The sequence below is a fragment of the Pyrus communis genome, chromosome 9 (assembly GCF_963583255.1).
Source record: "Pyrus communis chromosome 9, drPyrComm1.1, whole genome shotgun sequence".
Classification (NCBI taxonomy): Eukaryota; Viridiplantae; Streptophyta; class Magnoliopsida; order Rosales; family Rosaceae; genus Pyrus; species Pyrus communis.
The window spans coordinates 3,563,175-3,580,504 of NC_084811.1; the positions used below are offsets into that span (position 1 = coordinate 3,563,175).

At 34.6% G+C, this 17,330-nt stretch overlaps 1 long non-coding RNA gene across 2 annotated transcripts; it reads left to right on the forward strand.

Annotated features, from left to right (window-relative positions):
- The first annotated feature begins 9,615 nt into the window (after positions 1-9,615).
- Positions 9,616-13,514, forward strand: LOC137745689 (uncharacterized). Of its 2 annotated transcripts, XR_011069709.1 has the most exons (6): positions 9,616-10,077; positions 10,489-10,540; positions 10,718-10,773; positions 10,872-10,946; positions 11,753-12,538; positions 12,880-13,514. It is a non-coding gene; the product is annotated as an uncharacterized lncRNA (long non-coding RNA). The 2 variants fall into 2 exon arrangements; XR_011069708.1 differs by having other exon boundaries at positions 9,616-10,540.
- The last annotated feature ends 3,816 nt before the right edge of the window (positions 13,515-17,330 follow it).

Consider the following 17,330-nt stretch of genomic DNA (forward strand, 5'->3'; position numbering starts at 1 on the left):
CATTCCGTCAAATAAAGTTACTGTAGCCAACAAAATATAATTCGTTGGGCAAATGGTAGTTTTTGGTATTGCGAATTTTCTTCTATGTAGTTTAAATTTGTTTGGATAAAAGAAAACAATTTCAAGGTCTAATTCATTTTGGGTCGATCTTTCCCAAAACAAGAAATTAATCAACTTATTTTTTAAGTCAAAGTTGAAAGCAGACTTGAATTTTGTTAAGTTGACTGAAGCAATGTGCTCTTTCTTTGCACTCAAGTTTGAAACCTTGCTCCCGTTTAATGTCAACTATATAAAATCAAAGTTTGAAAAGTACAACTATTAGTTACAGCAACATCTAAGAGAACCAAAAATTTATCAAAATTTACCTTACTTTTGATTTCTATGAAAATGGCGAAATGGTAAGTTTGGCTTGTTTGGAAGCAAAAAATTGGTCTTGTTGTAAGTTTGCATCCAAATGATGAACTGAAATCGGTTCACGCCTCCTGACTGAATTCTACTCCATTTCAGACTGCATATGACCATGTATGCATTCTCATATTAGAGTTAAGTACAATTAATCAGTTACAGTCTAACTGTTGTGGTCAATTATGTCCTTTCCCTTAAGGCCCACCACATGAATGATGGAGATTAGAGACCATCTATGCTTAATCTTCCTAAACTTTTGCAATGTTACTCACCCTGATTGCCATACAAAAATGGACCTGCCATACAAAAATGTACAAAAATGGACCTGCAGCTTATCCCTTGTATTGTATGGCACTCAAGATTTTCATATTGTGTTTGTCATGTTAGTGTTGTTTTGTTGTTATATCTGTTATCTTAACGGGTCGTGTCGTTTCAAACCTCATTATCTTAACGGGTTATTTTCAAGTGCCCGATAACGACCTGATTCTTTATTGGATCATTTCGTTTCATGTCGGGTTAACGGGTCATGCAAGAAATTGTCATGCATTATGTCTAAATAAAAAACGATATCTTATCGGTTTCTTAATGGGTGACTCGATAACGACTCGACTTGTTAACTGGTTCTTAACAGGTGACCCTATAATAACCCGAATCGTTAATGGGTTGACCCAAAATCTGTTATTTTCGTGTCGGGTTATTGGGTTGTGCTAAAGGTTGCTAGGTCATCTCATTAACTAAAAATGTTTTGACTTCAAGCAAGAATAAACTACTTGTACCGCATTTATTGATTACCTTGTTGACCACTTATTTAATAGAAGTGAACTTCATTTGTATATATGAAATTCACATGTATTAAAGAGATGATCTAAAATGTGATCAAAATAGCAGCACTCTTCAAGCAAATAATTTGTAGCTGGGTCAGTAAGAGCATTCCTCTATGTACCACACGATTATGCACGTACGCTCCAATAATTTAGAAGATAAGTTGAAACCAACCTCAAAACGAAATGAATAAATAACCATTTTCTTGCATGGTCATCCATAATGCATGCATCTGATCCGAATACTACTATTTGTACTGTCCTTCTCAATAGTCATTAGTCAGTAATGAAAAATAATAGCAACCAGATTTGAAAATGAAATTTGAAGGTTGGGAGGGGATTCTCTGGTGATTTTGGATATTTCTGAGATATGAAATCGCGCATAAGGAGGAGGTGGTCGGAAAGAAAAAATAAAAATTAGCCCCACTGCCACAGAATTGCAAGCCAACTTGGCCTTACAAGAAACAGCCGCACATCATGCGCCTCAGGGACCCTACAATTCCAAGGGCACTGACCCTTCAACGAGTTCAAACCCTAATCTCAAAGGCATGCATGTGCGTCCAGAACAAAACTTCACATGCTATTTTAACCAAATGGGACATGCCCTATAACTAAAGGGCACTCAAAAAATATTGCTCCACAAGCATTCAAATTTTAGTACGGGGGATTGAATTTCATTTTTTAGGAAACATCGATGATATAAGGAAATTTTTATTGATATGAAAAACAAAGTTATACTTACTGAGGAGGACATAAATCTTATCCATTAAAAGACAAAAACAAATATATATATATATATATATATATGAAATTATAAAATATAGTAATTTCTAAGAAAGCAAATGGCAACACCCCCTAGACTTGCCGTAAAAGATAGTAATTCCTAAGTAAACAAATGGTATTTTACTTCCTTTGAACCCCAATAAGCGCTTAACCACAACTTTACGATCCATTGAAGTAGAACCCAAATAAAAAGTACTTTTTATCCCTTATTGATAAATTGATCAGGGCGCTAACTATAGCTATCGAAGAAACTTTGTAAATTACGCAAAGTGACCTTATCACCTGCATACGTACATTACATGAGAAGGAGAAATACAACCTCTTGGAGCATAAATTGGCTTAGTGAGCCGAGCTAATTAAAGTCGACTCAAACCCCTTGATAAAGCCTTCTCTGCTAGGCAGAAAATCAAAGGAGAGAGGGGGTCTCCTTGTCTCACCCCTTCCCCAGAATAAGAGAAAAAAAATCACGAGGGGGAACCATTAATTAAAACGGACAATTTAGCAGACCTTAAAATAGTAGATGTGGAGCCAAAAATAATCTAAAAATCGTGAAACTGACAGGTGAACTTTTACCAGCGAAAGACGATAATGCACTTATTAAATTGGTGAGACCCACATTTAATCCACACACAGTTCAATATCCTTAAAGGTTTGAGCAGCTGACTACAACCTCATCAGGCTTTTATAGCAAGGAGAAAAGTCAAGGGCACTAAATATATGATTAATTACTAAATCTTATCTTTATGCTTTCCTAATTGAAGATTAACTCCATCAAACAAGGAATCACAATCATATTCCAAAATCAAGGATATTACAAGATAATCCCAAGATATTATTATCTTTCGGATGTTTCTTTCCTCATCCATCTTATGGATGAATGACCTTGGCCAATTGAATGCTGAAACATATCAGTGAAAACCATACACATATGGTCGACCCAATGCTTTATAATTACCTCATTCTCCACCAAATTTTGGTAAGCTCTTGCTACACAATCAAGTCCTAAACTCTCTCTTTAGAGAAACTGACTTTGGCACCGGAGATTCATTGGCAAAAAACACACCCCTACCTCGTGGGCGGGCGTAGCTTTAGTCTTTAGTAAAAAATGTTTATTTGTTTTGTAGGTACAAATCCGTCAAGATTGCAGCCGTTGATTTTTACTACCACAGTAGACACCAGTCCACAAAAAAAGTAGAAAAATCAAAATTATAAAGCACTCGCAAAGAAAGACCAATTTAAGGTATCAAAAGCCTAAACTATATCAACTTTAACTCCAATATGTTACAACTATGAGTTTTTTTATCAAGCACATGAAAGCACTTGGGAACAAGGCCAGTGCAACCTGTGATACGTCGGCCAGAAATAAAAGAAGCTTGCTATAAAATATTTATATAAACATTATGGTCTAGAAGAAGGTTTTATAGGGCATGTCCTATCACCAAATGTCACTCTTAGGCATTTCAAATTCCTATTTGGGAGACCTTATCACGTTGCGAATGGAGACATGAGGGGGGAGATGCCTGAGTGGCATCCCTATCAAGTTGTCCGTATAGAGATCAAAAGGGTTTTTCGAATCAAGGACCACATATTTTGTGTTTTTGTAAGCTTTGCCAATGCATGCTCTGTACGTTTTACGGATCCACATTATTTGTGTGCTTTTTGTTCCCCCATTTATTTTTTCGTATCAAACACACACCACATACTCACATGCTTCCATGTGCCTTCTTTTAAAACCTATCTTTTCTTTCCTTTTGTTATTTTCGTTATTATTTTGAGTTATATGGGTCTACCACACGAGATATACATGAAATAGTTGCACATCTTTTCGTTCGCATTACTTGAAAACTACGTTATGAGGAACAGAGAAAGAAACCGAGAAAAGGAAAATGCAATGTGAGTAGCTTAAGTTTGATAATTTCGTTTAAAAAATCAAAAAATTGAGAACTTATTTGGTATCTGTTTGAGTTTACAAAATTTGGCTTGATTTTGATTTTGACTTATTTAATTTTTTTTTTAAATGATAACTGAAATAGTTATCAAATGGACGATTAGTTTATAGTTCTAGTGTGGATTATTTAGCACCCCCTCACAATTCCAACTCTTGCACGTCCTCTTGATTCCCTAAATTTAAAAGGGAAACATTAAAGTATGCTTTATGATATGAATATAACCCTTTGAAATAGACAGTGGCATAGTTACATTGATTAGAATGAAAGTGCTTTTTTTTAGGCACCCGAGTTGAGATCCTCACCTCCTTCCACTTTAGAATAGTTTAAAATATCGCTTGTATCAAAACAAATAGTATAACCCTCCCCTAAATTCAACTTATTCTCCTCTTCCTCTAGCTAGTTTGCATCACTGCCATTCATTAAGACTTTAAGATCAATCTCATCCCAGATTTTGCAAATATCTATATATGACTTAAAGAGAATGTACGAATGGAAAAATATACTATTGATAAGATATATAATATCAATCGTGTAATTTTATGATAGCTAGTTGTTGGAAATTTTGAGTAAAAATTTTATTGTCCCACATTGACCATTTTCAAAATGTTTCTTCACTTTATAAGGCTTTGTCCCTCATAAAAAATGATTGGAGTGATAGGCTTGGAGGCTAAAATTGGGCTCACCCTTGGGGTTGGGTTTTGGGGTGTAATAATTAATATACAATTAATTACGAATTTAATTAATTAATTATTTTTTTATTATTACCAACATGAAGAGTTCAGAAAAAACGCAGAGCAAAGCACCATTATGAAGAGATGTCTCCCAACAGTCACACCCCATTCTCATACCTGTTGCGAACAGGCATAATCCCATTATATATACATCCATCTGCATGACATTTAGAACATAGAAAATCAACATTCTTCTTCTACAATCATAAACATAATTTCTTTTTTGAGAGAACCACACAGAAATTCGCCAAAAGTCAATTTTCTGGTGCTGGAATTCCTGACTTAGATCGTTGAATTCTAGTGAAGCAGACGTTCGTAGAACTACAAGCACTGAGTAGGGACGAAATTTCTGTTTCAAGGACATTGCGGTACGCAAACCTCGATCTTCAATTTTCTTGTTTAATATTATTTCATTGTTCATACTCTGTTCAATATTTATTAGTATTTATTATTTATTAGCATATATAAGTTTATCACAGACTGTTGATATATAACCAACACTAGTCTCCCAAATGGTCCAAATAAATTTGAGCTCAGGAGGGTGTGTGGAGGTCCGAGAAATGGAATTGAATCCTCTCCTAAGCTTAGGAAGATGATCCTTCTGATCAATACACGTGGGTCGTTTGATTTTTATCCAACAACTACAAATAGATGATTCTTTTAAAGTTATGATAATTATAACCATTGGATGAAAATCCAACAATTCATGTGTGTTGGTCAGGAGAATCTTCTCCTTGGGATCAGGAGAGGATCCAATCCCCGAGAAATAGCCTTCAAATTCGGCTTTTCCATTTAAATTGCAACACCCGTTCCAACTTGGCATGCAACATGTCGTTTTCTGGTTTGGGTACCTTATTCTGACATCGATCGTGAATGTGCCAAGTGACATGTCGCCCTTGGACCAAATCATCAAATAGTGCCCGCATATTCTTCTACATTATTTTTCTCATATTCTTCATCCTTCTGGTTTCTATCGATCGATCGACAGATTCTGATCAGGTCACATACTTGACATATACATATCCCTTCAATTTCATAACATTTGAGATTAAATTCTCACAAATGTAATTTTTGTCATGTTCTTCGTAAGTTAATTTTGTTGTAAATTGTAGAGTTGAACTATTTTAAACTACATGAAAGTTTAAATAATAATATCGCTTGTAATAATATTAAAAAATAACTATGTGAGAAAGTCTAAATTCATTCCATTCATGAGATCATCCTCAATTTTCAACATTAACCATATAATGTGATGAAGTTATCGTCATGTGTTTGTTTCTTCAAAAATTTTAATATATAGCTCCATGTGTTTTTCGTGCATAAACAAAATGATAGATACTGTTCCATTTTCATTGGTTAGAGCGGTCAAATTATTGTTCTATGTCCTTGTGTTGATCAATCTCCTCTTGTTCTTCTTGTTTTATATGAAACCACACATTTGTAGATTTTCTAGCACCAACAAGCATGTGTTTCTCTGTCTTTTTGCTCACACCAAAGTGTTACACACAATACATTCACCTACTAAATTTCTATTTAACTCTCATATGTTATTTAATACAAATGATATTCTGTTTTTAATTTAACTCTATTGCGAAAGAATAATTTAAACCCAAATGTATAGAATGCAAAACTTGCATTCTAGCTAATACGACGACGCCCACCCTTAAGTTAAACCTAATTGCAATGATTCCACACGAGAGAGAACATATAAGTAAAAGCTAGGAATTTGCCAACACCACGTAAGTGAGGTTAAACGACAAATTAGAGGAAGCACTTTAGAGTTGTCAAAGTCCAACAAGCACCCAATAAAGAAAGGCCCCGACAACATTTGTCGCACGTGGAGTTTGACCCAAAGCCAAAATGTGTGTCAAACAAGCCTTTGTTTGGCAGGGGACCCTGCTGCAGGTGCAGGTGCACTGCAGCCACTTTATTTTGAGAAAAATTAATAAAAGTAATTTGAAAATTTTGAATTTTAATGATAAAAATAAAATAAAAGGTAAAGTAAATAGCATCAGGATTAATTTTTTAATGTAAAAATATGATTTTTCGTTAAATTGAATAATACCAAAAAATTTTCCTTAAAGATCCCTTTGTTTTGTGGTGCTCTCCATAAAATTAGATAATTGGCAACTCGTGGCACAACCTATGAGCACGCACATGCATTTCCATCTCTAATCTTCTAATTCCTTATCTTGTGACAAAGTTGACTGTTGATATCAATTATCATATTATCGCATAAGGTTAAATATCTTAGTAAATATAGTATTGGATTTTTGTACGTACATTCTGTTTCAAATTTCTTAATCTTCTTAATTATTATAATAATTTCGAACTTTTCCCCCTTCTTTTAATAATTTAAAAAAAAATATTTAAAAAATAATAATATTATCTACGCTCAGGAGATTCTCTTAATAATATTAGATTTTAAAAAATATATATCACATTACCAAAGTTTTTGGGGACCCTTTTGTTATTTTGCCGCACGTGGCTTCTTGGTGGCAAAAGAAAAGGACCCCTAGGGTTTTGCTGTGCTTTGATGCTTCACTTGTTCCCAACCATTAATTGCTGATTTAGGACTTGGTTGGCATTTCAGTTCAAAAAAGGGTCTTGGTTGGCATAAGGACTCAAAAGGTAAATGTTATTAATCACCAAGGCAAAAATCGGAGGAAAGGACAAAAGAAAGATCGATGCCTACATTAAATCAACTGAGTCATCATGGTGGAGAAGAAAATCGGCGCACGTATCGTGCTCGAGCTTCGGATGAATGTACCCAGAAGCAAGGAGTATGCCCGCGTGTTTCAACCTCCTAAACTATTGTTAGTGGCGGGTTCAAGAAACTTTCGTGTTATAAGAGATGTCTAAACACCACTTTTTTCATTTATGCCTAACAATTCTAATAACTTACGCAACTCCATCCGTTCCCCTCACTCCTCTTGAATTACTTAACTCTTTCAAGACTTTTGTGAAACATCTTGCCCTCATATCAGGAGTAATAAAAGAGAGCTTTCATGAAATTTCTGGAACATCATAAGTAGCAAAAAGGGTTGTCTCGTCACCAAAATCATCAAAATTTTATATTTGTATATGCTATATATAGATTTTTCCTTTACAACATTGCAGGTTCTAGCTTTATTCAAAGAAGGTAATCTTGCCACTCAATCATACGCCTAGCTAGGCTGCATATCCATGTTAGGAGCTTTCGCGACGAGATAGTCCCAGCAATGGTCTCTATTTTAAGAAGAATATCATATGTGTATAATTGACGGAATTGAATGATCAAGGTATACATACTCGAGTGTGCTCCAAGGTCAATTGGAGAAAGTTTTGCTCACCCCATATCTTGAAGAAAGTTAAGATGAAGTTAGAAAATGGCACGCACTACAAAAAAAATGAGCTTTGGTTATAATACAAAGGGCACAATTGAGAAGGTTGTGTCTGTTTGACTATCAAAAAGCTTAAACAGTTCTCATTTCATAGAGGGCACCATCTATTGTGTCCAATGTTAAAAAAAGAAGACACAAAATAATAATGGGCACGGAAATCGTGCCAAATGGGGTCAAATGATAACTTTTTTTTTACTGAAGATGGGCAAAAAAACTTTTTGTGTCTATAAAAATTGTTTGTCAGCAACACTTTATGTGTTTTTTCATTTGTCTTGACCTCTAGCGGACCAAAAAATTAAATTTATAAAATTGTGGTAAATAATGGTATGAAGCTGTTTATTACTGTGCAATGTTATAGCCTCAAAATATGTTAGCAACATTGTTGTTCAAAATCGTTTTGGGCAACAAATGAATCTCAGATCTGTCACTTACAAGTAAATAAGAATACCACTACACCGTAGTACTAAGTGGCACATTTTATATTTACAATGGATCATTTCCATATGCAATGAATGTTTGTTAGATTCATATCTTTTTGAACTGCTTTTTAGATTGTTAGCAGGTTTGTTTTGATACTTGGTGATATGGTTTTTGACATTATCGTAAGTGTTTATTTATTTTTTTAATGTAATAAAAGTCCTTCTTGCAGTGACACATAACCAACAATTGTGCCCTTAGGGTCATCGGTCTTCATGCAAAAGTTGATCAGTCTTCAGATATACAAATGAGTCGATAATTATAAATTCCTTTTTTTGACACAAATATTAGAAATTGTGTCCAGTCAATATAAATAAATACTAAATCACTGTATGTTCCATTGGGTCTTCAGATAGACAATATAGCTTAGTAATTAAAAATTATTTTTGACACAAATGTTTGAAATTGTGTCCAGTAAATATTAATAAATAATAAATCACTATATAGCAAATGAATATGTGGGCACAATTATGGATTTGTGCGTTTCTTCTTTGGTGGCTTTAGGGGGTGTATTCATTTGAGAATTTGAGAGATTTTAATAAATTTATAAATCCATGGATTTTTATGGAGTTCAATTGATTTGTAGAGATTCCGTATAAAATTTTGATTCAATTTCCTCGAAATCTCATGGAGAGAGGTGAGATTTGTGGATGCTTAAAATACACTACGAAATCTCTCCAATTCCCTCTAATTCTTCAACTTTCTCAAATTCTTTAAAATCAATTTCTAATTGAATACACCTTGAATGTTATAAACTTCTTTAAAATCTTAATTGAATACACTTAGATTTCTAAGGATTTTAATAAACTATCTTAAAATTCTAATTGAATACACCTTGAATTTTAGAGAATCACTTCAAAACCTGATTGAATACCCCTAGATTCATTAAAAGAATTAAAATCTCTCAAAATTCCAATTGAATACACCTAGCAATGGAATTTTTTTATTAATTTGCAATGACACTATTATTGTAATTGTGTCCTACAATTTAATGTATTTAAAGTAAAGATAGTTTTATTGTGCCCTTTGTTTAAAATAATGTCTTAAACAAAACACTTTCCTCAATCTTCACGCCTCACTCTCTCCTCATTTCCTTCATTCCGCATCTCTGTGTTTCCCATTCCAACCCAACCTCTCCTTTATTCCTCCGCCTCTCCTCTTTCTCTGTCTCTCCTTTTCCCAATCGAACCGAGCCTCTCTTCAACCTTAGGCTCTCTCTCTCTTTCTATATTTTTCCAAAATTTTGCTATTTCCCCCTCTCTCTGTCTCTCTCGCTTCTCATCTCAATTCTCAAGTCACGCAAAAACAGAATTTGCTAATCCTTCCCCTTCAAATCTCACACACACTGCAAATAGGTGGGTCTCAACTCAAGTCTTTAGTCGAGTTCACACATTCTCATAGACTCTGCAAATCCCTCTCCTTCACACATAATTTGCAAATCAGTCGGCCTCAACTCTTATCTCATCCATAGTTCCCCTTCAGTTCAGTGCCTGCATAATGTGATTCCTTCCTCTCCACTTCGTTCCAGGTAAAATGGTAACAATTTAGAACTTGTAATGCTTAATTTAGTTAATAATTTGTGATTAATTTTAGGGTTAGGGTTCGTTTGAAACACAAGGGAACTGTGCTTTTTTCTCTTTTGGGTTATAATCAAAAGGGGATTTGATCTGGTTCAGATTCAAACAGACCCATTTTTGCTTCGAATGGAAAGTGACCTGTTGTCACTTCAAATAGGTTTAGACTGGAAGGTGATTGGCTATTTTTATGAATTAACAAATATTGAGTTGTATATGTACTAATTAATTTATTAGCCAATGGTATATTTGGCTTTGGAAAGCTGCTATTCAGTTTGAAGCTTCTATATGTGACATGGTTTTTCGTATTTTTTACTATGCATTTGAGGGTTTCTTGTTTCTTGATGTTACTTGGTTGATATAAGCGGCACGGATGAGTACTGGAAGAGGCAAGATGCAGCACAGGTTATGGCCCTAGTTAAGTAGACAACTACCAATTTCAATCATTTGAGCAAGTCATTGATACGTCCTACTGTTAGTTTTTTTAATAAATACTTTTCGTCCCTTCGTAATGTTTCTGGTCCCCGAGCTTATAAAGTTTAACAGAACAAACAACTCATGAGAATAAATTGGTGGCAATTTTTGTGCTTGCAGTTAGTTTGGGAAGGACTTGGGCTTGAAGGGGGAGCAGCTGTTGGAAACTGGAACGGGTATATTGATTTTCATGAAAAGCTCATGTCTTTGTTTGCACTTTTAACCAAAGTTTGATACTTATCTAACTTCATTTTTTATATTATTGGCGCTCTAGGGAGAAGGATAAGAATAAAGTTCTTCTTGGATTAGGCGGTGGACATTATGCTCCTCGGCATATAGATATTGTTCTGTAAGTTATAGTCACCTTACAGTTCTTCCATTTTCTTTCAAATATATAGCATTGATTTCTTAGTGGCAATGTGGCATGGCATCCAACTTTATTCTTTGTTTCCTTCTGTGTGCGGTTTGATGCATAACTTATTAACTGTAAACTGAACCTCTTTACTTTGATTGATCCTGTCAAAGTAAATATGGTAAATAAGTTTGCTATAAACGAATGAGATTACTAGACTATAGATGATACTTTCTTCATCCCATTCAGAACTTCGAGCTTTTGCTTCCTCCTTCCTTTTCTCTGTCTGCAGCTTCTGTAACACCCATAAGTCCCGCATTACCCTCCCAGCCCCTTCTTGCTTCCTCTTCCATCTCTATCAAATGAACTGGCATTGATAGTACTTTGATCTGTTATTGTCAAATTGCTCTGGTACTGGAAGTGGCAAATGATTTATTTGTTCAAGTCTCTTCCAAATTTTCTCCTAATCTTCCCTTTATAGTTAATTTTATTTCTAACTAGCTTTTGTATGCTCTCGTCAAATTGCTTGATATGATGTTGTTAACTTCCAACTAGCTTTCAGCTTTGGCAAACTATATGTAAGCTATAAGAAAGCTAGTATTTAGCAACTGTAAGAATCCAGCTACAATTCATTGTTGTGACTTATGAAATTCCTATTACCTTACTCTTGCTAAGGGTGTTGATATCAGATATATTCATTTGTTTCCTTAATTTGAAGTTTTATTTTTAATGGGTTAAACAAATAATGATAAGAATTGAATTTTTAAGTAAAGTACTTGTTTGGCGTGTTTGTGGTGTTATAGGAAGCAGGGTCTAAGATAAATTTGTAGAACTTTGAAAGGAAGATGGGTTAAGCGTTTATGGTTTTTGTAATTCCAAATTTCAAATTTGTTTTATTCTATTTCTGAATATGTAGTTTTAACATTTTTGAGGGTACAATGCATGTTAATTCTAAGAAGAGGAGATTTGAATTTGTAAGGTGCAGGTCTCCAACTGCTTCGCTCTCTTAGTGTAAGTACATCTCTGCATATCTTTATTTCCTCAATTATATTTGACTTTGTTATGTTGGGTTCCCAAATTAAAGATCTTATACCATCTTTTTTAGCTTTCTAAAGTTTGGAATTTTCTTGATATGTGCTTACATGGTGCTTAACTTGGTTTGTGCTTACTTTCCGTTTCATGGTTGTAGGCTGTTTTCATTTTATGAAAATTTAAATTTTTGCATTTCCTCAATTCAGTTTCAGTTTTTTAAATTTTGATTTTTTTTAATATTTAATTCTTGCTGGCACAATTATAATGTAAGTGTCAATATGGCTGGAAAAGGTCTTTTGATAAAGTAGTCAGAAACATGCACAAATAGTGGTCTGCCTGTTTGAGCACCAAACAGTGTATTGTGCCCTTTTAGTAAAGGTGACGCCCATAGAGGGCACAAATACAAATATAGTTGCTGCACTGTTGCTATTGGTCTATGGGCACATATGTTGGTGCTCTTTGGCCTCAAAGGGCACATATAATTTATTGTGCACACTGCTCATATTTTTTGTAGTGATGAGGCTTTCCAATGCTACCATTGCTTTAGAGAAATAAAGGTACCGTTTGGTACGTGGGACGGGACGGAACAGAGTGGGACAAGGTGTTCCGTCCCACGTTTGGTGCGCCTAAAACGGGTGGAACGAGCTGTTCCATAGGACAAGTTTTGGGTGAATTTTCGTTCCACCTCACCCCCCCTGGAACGACTCGTTCCACATCCGTGGAACACAAAATTATAATCTCTCCGTCTCCTTCTTCTTCCTCCTTGTTTCCATCCGAGAGCATCTTTGCTCCCGCTCTGTTCCTTTCCGTCATGTCCCGTCCCGTCCCGTCTCATTCCGTTCCGTCCCGTCTCATTCCGTTCCGTCCCGTCCCGTCTGCATACCAAACGATACCAAAGTGAACAATTCAGAAAGCTCTTTTGATATATTCCGGATGTTAATTTATGCGCAGTATTACTGAAACTTACAGGTCTACTGGGGCAACTTGTTTAGATTTCTAAATTTGCAGACTTTAACAGAAGTTCGTTAATGTTGTACTGGCAATACTGCTATACTGTTGGCTTTTTTAGCCTTTTGTTTTACTTCTTGATTAATTTTTCGTTAGTCGATTTTCGAACGTTGCTGTTTCAGTGTTTCCATGTTCCATTTTGGATCAGTATGTCCATGGAGCATATGTGAATTAGGCAGTTGATCAGAGGACTGTGCTCTTCCTTTACACTCAAGTTTGAATTTTCTTAATTACCGTAGAGATGAAAGGTTTTGTATAACCTTGTGTATCAGATTTTCTACAAGTTGTTCCAAAGTCGGAAGCTTTCAATTTCTACATTCTACGAAAACAAGGGCGCTAAATACTGTTTAAGGTAGGGATCTTGGGATCACAAGTTCAACTCAAGGTGTTAACATCATTACATACAACCAATCAATTTAATGTCAGCATCAAATTAAGACCTTGACTACTTTCCCTCGCCGTATATGTTGGATTCATATAAATCATCACCTAGAAACTCCTTCAGAGACTGATTGACTTTAACTAATTAAGATGAAAAATGGGCGTATGCATCTGTAATTCTCGCCTCCAAACTTTTTAATCTGTCGGACACTTACTAGTTGCAAAGACACATGAGTTGGTCATGTCAAAATTGCATTTCTTGAATTCATTTTATGCACATTCTTGCATTCCAAAAATGGCGAAATGTTAATTATTACGTTTTTCAAACTCCAGATTAATACAATGTATTTTCTTCTTAATCTGACTTTCCATTGCCCTATGCATATGGAGGAGTCTTTAATTACCGTTCATTACCAAGAGGATAGGAATGGTCTGGATTAACATGATCATCAAAAACCTGTGTGGGATTTGATATCAAGACTCAATCAAGCTAATCAAAATTATTAAGTGATTTTCATTTCATAAGAAAAAGGGCAAGCATTGGCGCAACTGAAAGTTTACTCTTTTGTGACTGAAATGTCATGGGTTTGAGTCGTGAAAATATTCTATTTGCAAGGCAAGGGTAAAGCTGCCTACGATAGACATTTCCTCCCGACCCTTGCAAAGCAGGGCACCTTGTTTGCTTGTTTGTGTTCGCCCTTTTTTTCATTTCATATGAAGGGTAGGCATAAAAAAAAGACTGGAATCTTAGAGTGTCTTTCCAGTATTCTATACATATCAAATTCATTATGTAATTAAGTTTTAATAAATTCATATGATCATCAAATTACTCTATGTCACCAGTTAAGTCCCATCAATTTCGTCCCGATACCATGTAACAAAATAAGTTCCAATAAATCCACGAATTAAACTCAATGGTCTCAACCTATATATATGCAAACATGCATCTTTTTGTTTACGTGGGTTTTTTTTTTCTTTTTAATTTCAAAATGATCCCTTATAATATCCTATCAAAAATGCGTCCCTACGAAGTTGAAGTTCACGGTGTTAAAGTAACGGTAAGTGTAGTGTCCGGAAATGCTCGTTTGATTGATGAAAAAATATTATGGTTGAAGTCGAAGCAGCATAGTAACCGAGTTCTGGGGATTCAACTTAAGTTTTCTAACATCTCTCAAGCCAACATGTTGCTTGTTTGTACTGAAAGTCGTTGCTTGATTATCCCAAGGCTTGATGAGTTGCTCATGCGTTCTTACCCAAAATATATTTCTGATTCTGGACTCGGAAGGCTTCTTTCTGATCAGAGTGACTGTTTCGTGGGCACAAATATTAGTAGCTATAGTAGCTGTAGTAGTACTTCTGCACTGACAGGTCTGATAAAGAATACGGCAGTTGAATTGGGTTACTTGGCGGCTATGGTGCTGAAGAAACCGAGTCTCCAAAAGAAAGGACTATATGAGTTGGCAGGTGAAATTGGTGTTGATGTTAAGCCATTGACTGGGGCTTTTCCCGACACGAATTCCGAAGTTTTTACCGAGGAAGAGATCAAGAATGCAGTTCATGATGTTCATGCTTCCTGTCTTGTTGGGAACAAGCTTGTGGGGATGCTTTAATTTTTTCATACTTGCCTTTTTGGCAAGATTATCTATCTGTATGCACTAGTCCTATTTCCAATAATCAGATCATGAGAAAAAGGAATAAGAACCTTTTGGATTGCTTTAATGCGTTTGTTTTATATATTCTCTCTTCTCCAACTTATGATTTGTATTTTTGTTTGTTGCACTGGATTATTTCGAACTGGATTAAATTTAGAAATTAAACTAAACTAGTTTAGTTTAGATTAAAGTGAAATAATTTAATCTAACGTTTGGTGCATTGTTGGACTAATAATAAAAATTAATTCTCTTTCTCTTTTTCTTTTTCTTTCTCTTTTTTCTAGGAAACTCCATTCTCTTGAAAACAAAGGGAACTACACATATAAGACTATCTCCAACTATTGGGCTAAAAACCAAATTTTTTAACAGGAAAATTTAGCTTTTAGCCCATAAACAATTTTTTTCTTAAATTATTATTAAAAAAATAAAATTATGTAGACTATCGTAAATTAATTTGATGAACATTTTAATCTAAAAATATTTAAATTTCGATAAATATTGAAAAAACACTAAATCTTTCCACAAAGCAAGTCTTCAACTTTCACCAATCTTTCAACTGTCACCAAACTTTCAACTTTCACAAACCGTTCAACTTTCAACTTTCACCGAACCTTCAACTTTCACCAATCTTTCAACTTTCATCAATTATCCTCTATATAAACACATGTTCAATATCAGTTGATCACACAATCTTTCAACCTTCAATCATCCTCTATACAACTTTCAAAGCATTTATGTAATAATTTTAAGTGTACTATGTTGGTATTTTCTAGTAATAAATTTAAGTGACTTCTTGTGCAAAGTATTTTGTCTAGTACGTTGGATAAATTATTGAATGAAGGTTGAATTATTGAAGACATCTATTCTACATCGAAGTGTGGAATAATAAGTACAATAATTATTGAAGACATCTAGATTAATAGAAACAATAATTAATATGCCATAAATTTAATACACACGTCAATTAATAAAGTATATAAACTTAATACAAATGACAATTAATAAACCATATAAACCACATAAACTTAATACAATTGATAATTCATACATTACATAAACTTAATAGTGATATCCACCATCTTGACTTGGTGATGGTGGTGGACTTGGGGTGTATGGTTGAGATGATTTACATTTTGAAATATACTCCTTGTGGTATACTTTCTTAAAATTTCATTTTGCTTACCATGTAAGAACTTCTTCCTCTTTGGAGTGGTATTTGTTGAGGTCCTCCATCATGAAATTAATTTCAAACCTATCTTGCTCCCTATCCCCTTCTTCCTTCAGTTGCAAACGCATTCAGGCTGCTTTTTTTTGGCGAGCGCTATGGGTTTCGCTCAATCTTGCAATTCCAGTAGCAATGTGTCAACTCATCGGATCTTGGGACTTCCCTTTTCTTTTTGCTTCCTTTTACTTATCTCTTTCCGGGGGCCTTGCAAAAGAAGGAGTTGGGGTCATTTCATCGACACCTTCATCTCTGACATTTGTCGATGCGGCTTCATTTTGAAATAATCTTCCCCATTGTTGATCCGCATCGGTTCCCCACCTTGGACAATCCTTGAGGACGTCCCAAGCATGTTGCAACTTAAAAACTTGATTTTTTGGTGTTAGTCTTGTCTTTTAAATTTCCATTGTGTTGTCACCCTATGCAAAAAATACATAAAAACAATTAGTTGCAAAATAATATTATGAACATGACAAATAAAATATCAAGAAAAAAACTCACAATTTCTGTGGTGCTCTTTCCACTAGCCATGCCAACCACAATTCTCTCTAAGCTTCCTTTCCATAAAGTGCATGCTTTGTTGATAGCCTTCCACCAATTGTAAACACCACCACCGTCCCTCCTGCCGCCATTGTAGTTTTCATGAAACTTTTTAATGATTTTATCCCACAAAACCTTTTTATTTTGATTCGTGCCAACTGCACCATCTTTGTTAATAGAAACTCATGCCAAGCATAAAACAGCATCTTCCTCACAGGTCCAATTACGACCTCTAATATGCTCTCTTACCATGTTGAACAATTTGGAAATGGAAAGAAATGGTAGAAAGAAAAATTGGAAGAATTGTAGGAGAAAATTGAGTTTTTTGTGAATGTTTGAACAAATACATAGGCATTTATAGAGTTTTTGGATGAATTTTGAGTTAAATAATTTTTTTAATTATTTTAGTCGTTGGATTTAAATTTGGGCCTTTAGATCTTTTTTTTTACCTTTAGATTTGATTATATTTGATCTCAGCCATTGGATTCAATGTATTTTAAAATAACATTTAAAAAAAAAAAATTTGAATCTGGACTTTTGGATCAA